This window comes from Loxodonta africana, chromosome 13, assembly GCF_030014295.1.
Source record: "Loxodonta africana isolate mLoxAfr1 chromosome 13, mLoxAfr1.hap2, whole genome shotgun sequence".
Lineage (NCBI taxonomy): Eukaryota > Metazoa > Chordata > Mammalia > Proboscidea > Elephantidae > Loxodonta > Loxodonta africana.
In genome coordinates, this window is record NC_087354.1 from 46,541,866 (window position 1) to 46,551,401 (window position 9,536).

General features: G+C 45.9%; 1 protein-coding gene across 1 annotated transcript in view; it reads right to left on the reverse strand.

The window, feature by feature from the left end:
* PAQR5 (progestin and adipoQ receptor family member 5) overlaps window positions 1-9,199 on the reverse strand; it is a 98,515-nt gene extending 89,316 nt beyond the window's left edge. Inside the window, exon 1 of the mRNA XM_064267330.1 lies at window positions 9,083-9,199. The gene's annotated coding sequence lies outside the window, so the exon portion shown is untranslated. The remainder of the gene's footprint in view (window positions 1-9,082) is intronic.
* Between the last annotated feature and the right edge of the window lie 337 nt (window positions 9,200-9,536).

Sequence of the window (9,536 nt, forward strand, 5' to 3'; positions counted from 1 at the left end):
GTGGTTGGGGAGGAAGATAGGGGTGGGTACATACAGTGACCTGGGACATAGGAGGAGGCACCATTACAGGTTCATTTTTCAGGTAAAGCATTGTCATTGTTCCCTCCACTTGCCTAGTCCCCTTCCTTCCTGATTTTTCTAACAAGCAAGCAAACTCTTACACATCCTTCAAAACCCAATTTCTGGGGTCCTTCCCCTACTCCAAGGTTCAGGTAAATTCCAACTTTTAATTTGGCAAATCACAATGACAATGAAAACAGATGTTGGGGTCAATAGCAGGGCTTGTGAAAAAAAACCCAAAACTTCCTAAGGCACTAACATGTGGGCCTGCACAATGTTGGTTCCTCTGTGAGGCCACCTCGGCCATCTTGGCCTCCAGGCTCTCTGCCCCGTCTATGTGGCCTAGTTGGTTGTATTGAGGCAGCATGGTATAGAAGCTAAAGGTTCAGGGTCTGCAGCCAGACTGCCTGGGCTAGTAGTTCTGGTTCCCTCTTCTCCGAGTGTCATCTTGGGCAAGTTATTCCACCTTCCTGAGGCTCAGTTTCCTCATCTGTAAAAGGGAGATGATATACTAGTTTTAGCCTCATGGGGTTATTGTACACATCAGCTAACGCATGTAAAGTGCTCAGGATAGTGCCTGGCACACGGCTGACATTTACTGAATGCTTATTACTATTGATAAAAATGCAGCAGAGGCCCACTCCAGCCAATCACAAAAGAAGGCATTTCCCTTAAGTATGAAAAGAAGAGATGCCTCTAGGAACTTTAGCTTCCAGCCCCTCATCTTTCATCTATGCTCTTGTAATACCTGCCTTGGGATCTCCCTGCCCCCAGGTCCCCCCCACACCCCAGTGTTCTCCATATGACCCCAGAGTTTTGCCTTGAAATATTAAGTCTTATATACGTGGTCGAACTATCTGTGCTATTATTTGTTTTATAAGCCTGTCTTATGTTTGGCTGGAAGGTGGATTCAGGAGTGGCTTCGGTCCTGAGTTAGTAGGGTGTTCAGGGGCCATACTCTCAGGGGTTCCTCCAGTCTCTGTCAGACCAGTAAGTCTAGTCTTTTGTTGTGAATATGAATTTTGTTCTACGTTTTTCTCTTGCTCTGTCTGGAACCCTCTACTGTGCTCCGAGTCAGAGCGGTTGGTGGTAGTAGCCAGGCACCATCTAGCTTTTCTGGGCTCATGCTGGTGAAGGCTGTGGATTATTTGGTCTGTTAGTGCTGCGTGCCATATGCAGTGTGCTCTGTGCTATGTACAATGTGAGGTTTGAGCGGTGCTTTTGGCTGTGTGCAGCGCAGTGTGCAGTGTACTTTACGCAGTGTGCAGTGTACTGTGTGCAGTGTATTGGGTGCAGTGTACTGGGTGCGGTGCTATATGCAGTGTGCGGTGTGCTGTGTGCATTCTGCTGTGTGCAGTGTGCCATTTCTTTCTGCTATGTGCTGTGTGTAGTGTGCTTGTGGCGTGTGCTCTCTGCTGTGTGCAGCGTGCTGTCTGGTGGAGTCCCTGGGTGGCACAAACAGTTAAACACTCAACTATTTGCTAAAAGGTTGGTGGTTCGAACCTGCCCAGTGGTATCTCATGAGAAGGCCTGTTTCCAAAAGATCACGGCCTTCAAAATCCTATGAAGCAGTTCGACTCTGCACACGTGGGGTCGCAATGAGTTAGAATCAAGACAATGGAAACTAACGACAACAATAATTTGCTTTGCAGCTTACAGAGCCCTTTGGACCACTAGCTCTCTCATAAAACAATGTAGATTCTATTGTACCCATTTTACTGATGAGGAATTCGAGGACCAAAAAAGCAAGCTCTCTTCCCCCAACCCATGGCTGCCCCATGGAGTGATAAGGAGAGGGAAGTGATGAAGATTAAAGTTTCCAAATAGATTTCCTGGAAGGATGGGTAAGACCTTGGTATAGAGAGGACAAGGGTCTCCGCATATCTTCTGCCTCCAACCTAGAACACGGCCAAACTGGGCATTTAAGAAGTGCTTTGAAGGTAAAGCAAAAGCCTGTGTATTACCAAAGCCAGGCAAAGACACCACTAAAAAAGAAAACTATGGACAAATATCCCTCACGAATATAGACGCAAAACTCCTAAACAGAATTCTAGCCAACAGAATTCAACAGAATATAAAATACATATATATATATATATACATATATACATATATACATATATACATATATACATATATACATATATACATATATACATATATGTATATATATAAAACATCACGACCAAGTGGGCTTCATACCAGGTATGCAAGGATGGTTCAACACTAGAAAATCAATCAAGGTAATCCACCACATAAATAATAATTAAGGACAAGAATCACATGATCATCTCAATCAATGCAGAAAAGGCATTTGATAAAGTCCAATAACCATTCCTGATAAAACTCTCAGTAAAATAGGAATAGGGAGGAAATTCCTCAACACAATTAAGGGTATATATACAAAACCAACAGCCAACATTATTCTTGATAGACAGACACTGAAAGCATTCCCCTTGAGAACAGGAGCCAGACAAGGACTCCCTTTATCACCATTCTTATTCAATATTGTACTAGAAGTCCTAGCTAGAGCAATAAGGCAAGAAAGGGAAATAAAGGGCATATAAATTGATAAGGAAGAATTAAAACTATCTCTATTTGCAGATGACATGATCATATACACAAAAAATCCCAGAGACCCAAGAAAGCTACTGGAACTAATAGAAGAATTCAGTAAAGTGGCAGGACACAAGATCAACACACAAAAATCAGTTGGATCCCTCTACATTAACCAAGAGAACTTCTGAAAAGGAAATCAGGAGAACAATACCATTTACAGTAGCCCTCAAAAAGATAAAATACTTAGGGATAAACCTAACTAGGGCAGTAAAAGACTATACAAAGAAAACTATAAGACACTACTGCAAGAAACCAAAAGAGACCTACTTACATAAATGGAAAAACATACCATGCACATGGATAGGAAGACTTAACATTGTGAAAATGTCAATACTACCCAAAGCAATCTAGACATATAATGCAATCCTGATCCAAATTCCAACAACATTCTTTAATGAGATGGAAAAACTAATCACCAACTCTATATGAAAAGGAAAGAGACCACAGATAAGCAAAGCATTACTGAAGAAGAACAAAGTAGGGGGCCTCACACTCCCCGATCTCAGAACCTACTATACAGCCACAGTAGTCAAACAGCCTGGTACTGGTACAACAGACACATAGACCAGTGGAACAGAATTGAGAACCCAGAAGTAAATCCATCCACCTATGGACAGCTGATCTTCAACAAAGGATTGAAATCCATTAAATGGTAAGAGAAAGTCTCTTTAACAAATGGTGTTGGCAAAACTGAATATCCATTTGCAGAAAAATGAAACACCCGTACTTCACACCATACACAAAAACTAACTCAAAATGAATCAAAGACCTAAATGTCAAACCTAAAACTATAAAGATCATAGAAGGAAAACAATGCTAGGGGACCTAATATACAGCAAAAATCGATTGCCAAACATAACTAAAAACGCCAAACTGCAGAAGATAAACTAGACAACCAGGATCTCCTAAAAATTAAACACTTGTGCTCATCAAAAGACTCCATTAAAAACGTTTTTTAAAAAGGGAACCTACACACCGGGACAAAAATTTTGGCTATGACATATTCGAGAAGGGTCTCATCTCTAAAATTTACAGAAAACTTTAACACTGTCATGGGTTGAATCGTGTCTTCCAAAAACATGTGTCAACTTGGTTAGACCATGATTCTCAGTATTGTGTGGTTGTCCTCCATCTTGTGATTGTAATTTTATGTGAAAGAGGATTAGGGTGGGATTATAACACCTTTATAATCCCTGATCCTAGGTAAAGGGAGTTTTCCTCAAGAGATAAAAAGGAAAAAGAAGCGACCACAGAGGGGGGACCTCATACTACCAAGAAAGCAGCGCCAGGAGCAGAGCGCATCCTCTGGACCCGAAGTTCCTCTGCTGAGATGCTCCCAGACCAAGGGAAGACTGACGACAAGGACCTTCCTCCAGAGGTGACAGAGAAAGAAAGTCTTCCCCTGGAGCCAGTGCCCTAAATTCTGACTTCTAGCCTACTGGGCTGTGACAGAATAAACTTCTCTTTGTTAAAGTCACCCACTTGTGGTGTTTCTGTTACAGCAGCACTAGATGACCAAGACAAACACCTCAACAACAAAAAGACAAACAATCCAATTAAAAAATTGGCAAAGGACATGAACAGACACTTCACCAAAGAAGACATTCAAGTGGCTAACAGACACAGGAAGAAAGGCTCAAGATCATTAGCCATTGTTGTTGTTGTTGCTATTAAGTGCCCTCAAGTTGGTTCCAACTCATAGCGACCCTATGTGCAACAGAACAAAACACTGTCCAGTCCCATGCCATCCTAAAAATTATTGCTTGGTTTGAGACCATTGTTGCAGCTACTGTTGAGGGGTTTCTTCTTTTTCGTCATTAGAGAGATGCAAATCAAAACTACAATGATATATCATCTCCCTCCTGGAAAAACGATACTGATCAAAAAGACAGAAAACAACAAATGCTGGTAAGGTTCTGGCGAGACTGGAACTTTTATACACTGCTAGTAGGAATGTAAAATGGTACAACCACTTTGGAAATCTATCTGGCGTTATCTTAAACAGTTAGAAATAGAACTACCATACAACCCAGAAATCCCACTCCTCGGAATACACCCTAGAGAAATAAGAGCCTTTACACGAACAGATATATGCACACCCATGTTTATTGCAGCTCTGTCTACAATAGCAAAAAGCTGGAAGCAACCAAGGTGTCCATCAACGGATGAATGGCTAAATAAATTGTGGTATATTCACACAATGGAATACTACGCATCGATACAGAAAAGTGAGGAATCTGTGAAACATTTCATAACATGGAGGAACCTGGAAGGCATTATGCTGAGCGAAATTAGTCAGAGGCAAAAGGACAAATATTGTATTAGACCACTATTATAAGATCTTGAGAAATAGTATAAACTGAGAAGGACACATACTTTTGTGGTTACGAGGAGGGGAGAGAGGGAGGGTGGGAGGGAGGGCGGGAGAGGGTTATTTACTGATTAGTTAGTAGATAAGAACTACTTTAGGTGAAGGGAAGGACAATACTCAATACACGGAAGGTCAGCTCAACTGGACTGGACCAAAAGCAAAGAAGTTTCTGGGATAAACTGAATGCTTCAAAGGTCAGTGGAGCAAGGGCGGGGGTTTGGGGACTATGGCTTAAGGGGACTTCTAAGTCAATTGGCAAAATAATTCTATTATGAAAACATTCTGCATCCCACTTTGAAATGTGGCATCTGGGGTCTTAAATGCTAACAAGCGGCCATCTAAGATGCATCAATTGGTCTCAACCCACCTGGAGCAAAGGAGAATGAAGAACACCAAGGTCACACGATAACTATGAGCCCAGGAGACAGAAAGGGCCACAAGAACCAGAGACTTACATCATCCTGAGACCAGGAGAACTAGATGGTGCCCAGCCATAACCGATGACTGCCCTGACAGGGAGCACAACAGAGAACCCCCGAGGGAGCAGGAGATCAGTGGGATGCAGACCCCAAATTCTCATAAAAAGACCAGACTTAATGGTCTGACTGAGACTAGAGGAATCCCGGCGGTCATGGTCCCCAAACCTTCTGTTGGCCCAGGATAGGAACCATCCCCGAAGACAACTCATCAGACATGGAAGGGACTGGACAACGGGTAGGAGAGAGATGCTGATGAAGAGTGAGCTACTTGTTATCAGGTGGACACTTGAGACTGTGTTGGCATCTCCTGTCTGGAGGGGAGATAGGAGGGTAGAGAGAGTTAGAAACTGGCAAAATTGTCACGAAAGGAGAGACTGGAAGGGCTGACTCATTAGGGGGAGAATAAGTGGGAGTATGGAGTAAGGTGTATATAAACTTATATGTGACAAACTGACTTGATTTGTAAACGTTCACTTAAAGCTCAATAAAAATTATTAAAAAAAAAAAGAATAAACATATGTACGCCCATGTTCACTGTACCGTTGTTCACAATAGCAAAAAGATTGAATCAGCCTAAATGTCCATTAATGGATGAATGGATAAACAAACTGTGGTACATACACACAATGGAATACTACACAACCATAAAGAATAAGGATGAATCCGTGAAAAATCTCACGACATGGATGAACCTGGAGGACTTTATGCTGAGTGAAATAAGTCAATCACAAAAGCACAAATATTATATGAGACCACTATTATAAACAGTTAAGAATAGGTTCTCACACAGAAAGAAACATTCTTTGATGGTTACCAGGGATGGCAGGGGGAGGGAGGGAGAATCGCTAACTAGATAGTAGACAAGTGTTAATTCTGGTGAAGGGAAAGGCAATACACAACATGGCAGAAGTCAGCACAAGGTTACCAACGCAAAGGAAGACGCTGAAAGGCACACACGAATAAAGAACAACTATGGTAAATGCTGGAAACTCTGGTGGCGTAGTGGTTAAGAACTATGGCTGCTAACCAAAATGTCAGCAGTTCACATCCACCAGTCACTCCTTGGAAGCTCTATGGGACAGCTCTACTCTGGCCTATAGGGTCACTATGAGTCGGAATTGACTTGACGGCAACAGGTTTTGGTTTATGGTAAATGCTATTACATACACGATCCTGCAACAAAGTAATAACAAACAATAATTTATGAGTAGATACACAGGTAAATATGCATACAAAACGGGTGAGGGTGGTCAGACAGAAGTACACCCACGTACATACACAGGTATGGCTGTGGTGGATATTTCTACATGTGTATTTGTAAACGCCGCCATGTACGCTGATATGTATAAAACAGAGCATATATGGAGAACAGTTACAGAAACTACTTAGACATTGGGACTGAACTACTTAACTTGAAGGCTAAGGACCCTGGTCTTGGGGGACATCTAAATTAATTGGCAAACACTGTTCATAAAGATAACGTTCTATATCCTAGTCTGGTGAGTAGCTTCTGGGGTCTTAAAAACTTGCGAGTGGCCATCTAAGAAACAACTATTGGTCTCTTCCTGCCTGGAACAAAAGGGAATGAAGAAAACCGAAGACTCTTCTGAGACCCGAAGAACTACATGGTGCCTGGCTACCACTACTGACCACTGTGATCAGGATCACTATAGAAGGTTCCAGTTAGAATGGGTAAAAAATGTAGAAGAAAATTCAAACTAAAAAAGACCAGGCTTACTGGTCCGAAAGACGCTGGAGGAACCCCCAAGACTATTGATTGTCCTAAGACAACCTTCTAACTTGAAATCGAAGACACTCCTGGAGGCCACCTTTCAGCCACATAATAAAATAAACAATAACACCTGTCAAGAATGTGCTCCTTAGAACAATCAACTATTTTTCCGTATAGTTTCCGACATTTTCCCAAAACCAAAGATGAGAAGGCGGGGAGGGACAGGGACACCTGAAGAATGGAAACGGGGAACCCAGGGAGGAAATGGTGGGTGCTGGCACATAGGGAGGGTTGCAACCAATGTCACAGAACAATTTGTGTATGTATTACTGATCGGAAAATTAATTTGCTATATAAACTTTCATCCAAAGCCCGACAAAATGTTCAAAAAAAAAAAAAGTGTGTGTGTCTGGAAAAACACACGGGACTTTGGATGTACCTACCACTGGTTTAAAAACAAAACAAAACACTGCTCCAAGTGAAAAAAGAGGTCAAGGAGCTGCAGTGGTGGGGGCTGGGGCACCTTTCTGGTCCAACTTTGTCGAGTGCCCTCTCTGCTCAGCAAGGGAAAGAATCTCTGCAGCTTCAGGTCACTTCATTCCCTTGTTAGGAGCACCTTCTGTGTGCAGACACTACGGCTAGGGCACAGAACAATGCCGGCCCCTGCCCTCGTGCTGCTCCAGTTACTTAGCAAGGAGCTGGCTCTCTCTCAGAGATTCCTGACCAGATTTTATTTCTGCTTGGGAGGTGCCCTCTCCTGGCTCACCCCTTTCTCGGGAAGAACCTCAAGGAAGGCAGAAGCAGCAGCCAACCCTGTTGAGCTACGGGCATAGCAGGAGCCTTCTGGTTCTGGAAGACTGTGGCTGGAGATCCAGACCTACCATCTTTCTCCAGCAAATTACTTCACCTCTTTGAGTCTTATTTCTTTCTCATCCGCCAATGGACTAACACCTACTACCTCGTGTGTTTGTTGTGGGAGTAAAATGCAATCAGGAACGTGCTCCTGTTAGTAATACCGGCTCTTCTCAAGTCCACCGACCTCCCCCCTTTTGTCTTCCTGCTCCATCCCCACGCTGACCTGAGCCCTCCACCCAACCTGGCCTGGAAGAAGCCCCTTCTGCTGAAAGCAACAAGGGTTTGTTGCGCTCTTGCCCTCTGTCCTGCGAGCTGTGGCCCACCCTCTCCCCCGCGCCCTCTGACCGTGCTTGAGAAAGGCTGGTGGGGCGCATGGATGGCCAGCTCGGCGGTGGCCCGCTGCGAGGAGGGGCAGAAAGGTGGGAACCCCCGTGGCCCCTGGTCCGCACCTAGTCTCGCTCGGCCCAGAGTCGGAGGGTATATCTGGTCCGAGGAGGCGGAAAGCGCCAATGTAAACATCCCCTAAGAAATCGCCAACTCTGCAGTCCCCACCTAAGGAGTTTGTTTTAAAGGGATGGGGGCGGGGGGTAAGGACGCGAACTTTCTGAAAAGTAAGAGACTGGAAAAGTGAGAAGGCAATCATCCCATCGCTGCGGAGACCCTTCTCCATCCACAGCGGCGCCCACCGTCGCACCGGCACCCGGCGCCGCAGGACAACTGGGCGGAGGGGTGCTGGGCTGGGCAGAGGGGTGCCGGGTGAGGGGCGGGCGGCTGCATGTCACCCGCAGTCGCGGTCCCGGCGCAAACTTTCCAAGACCCGCCCTCGGAGCCACCACCCGGGCTCCAGGGAGCAAGAGCGGCGGCAGCTCGGGGAGAGGGTGAGCGTGAACCGGGCGGGGCGAGAGGACGCGCGTGGCTAGGGGACTGGCGGGCGGCCGCTGGCCAAGGAGTCCCGCCCTCGGTTACCTGGGTTCCGAGGGTCACGGGGGTCCAGTGGAGAGGGCCCAGGTCGGCTGGAGATAGGAACACTTCTCTGGGGCCGCAGCAGCCCCCAAACACTCGGAGGCTGCACCTGGCCGGACGGGTCAGTGCGCCTACCCTCTCGAGTTCCAGCTCCCGGTCCCCTCCCGCGCAGGGCGGAGCGGCCCCGGGGGAGGAGCCGAAGGTAGTGGGCGTCCCTCCCCTCGCGGGGCCTGTACCCAACAAAGTGCCACCTCCCCGGGCCTCCGTGACCGCCAAAGGGTCACCTCACCACTCCCAGCCTGAGGTGCAATTAAGGCCATGCGCTCACGGGGAGCCAGGACGTGCGCATAGGCCCCCTCACCCCCTGTACCCTTCGGCTGATATACCCCACGCCCATGCCCTCCACCGGCAGAGAATGAGAGCTGGGAGCCCCGAGGCCTTCTAGAGGGCAGGGCCA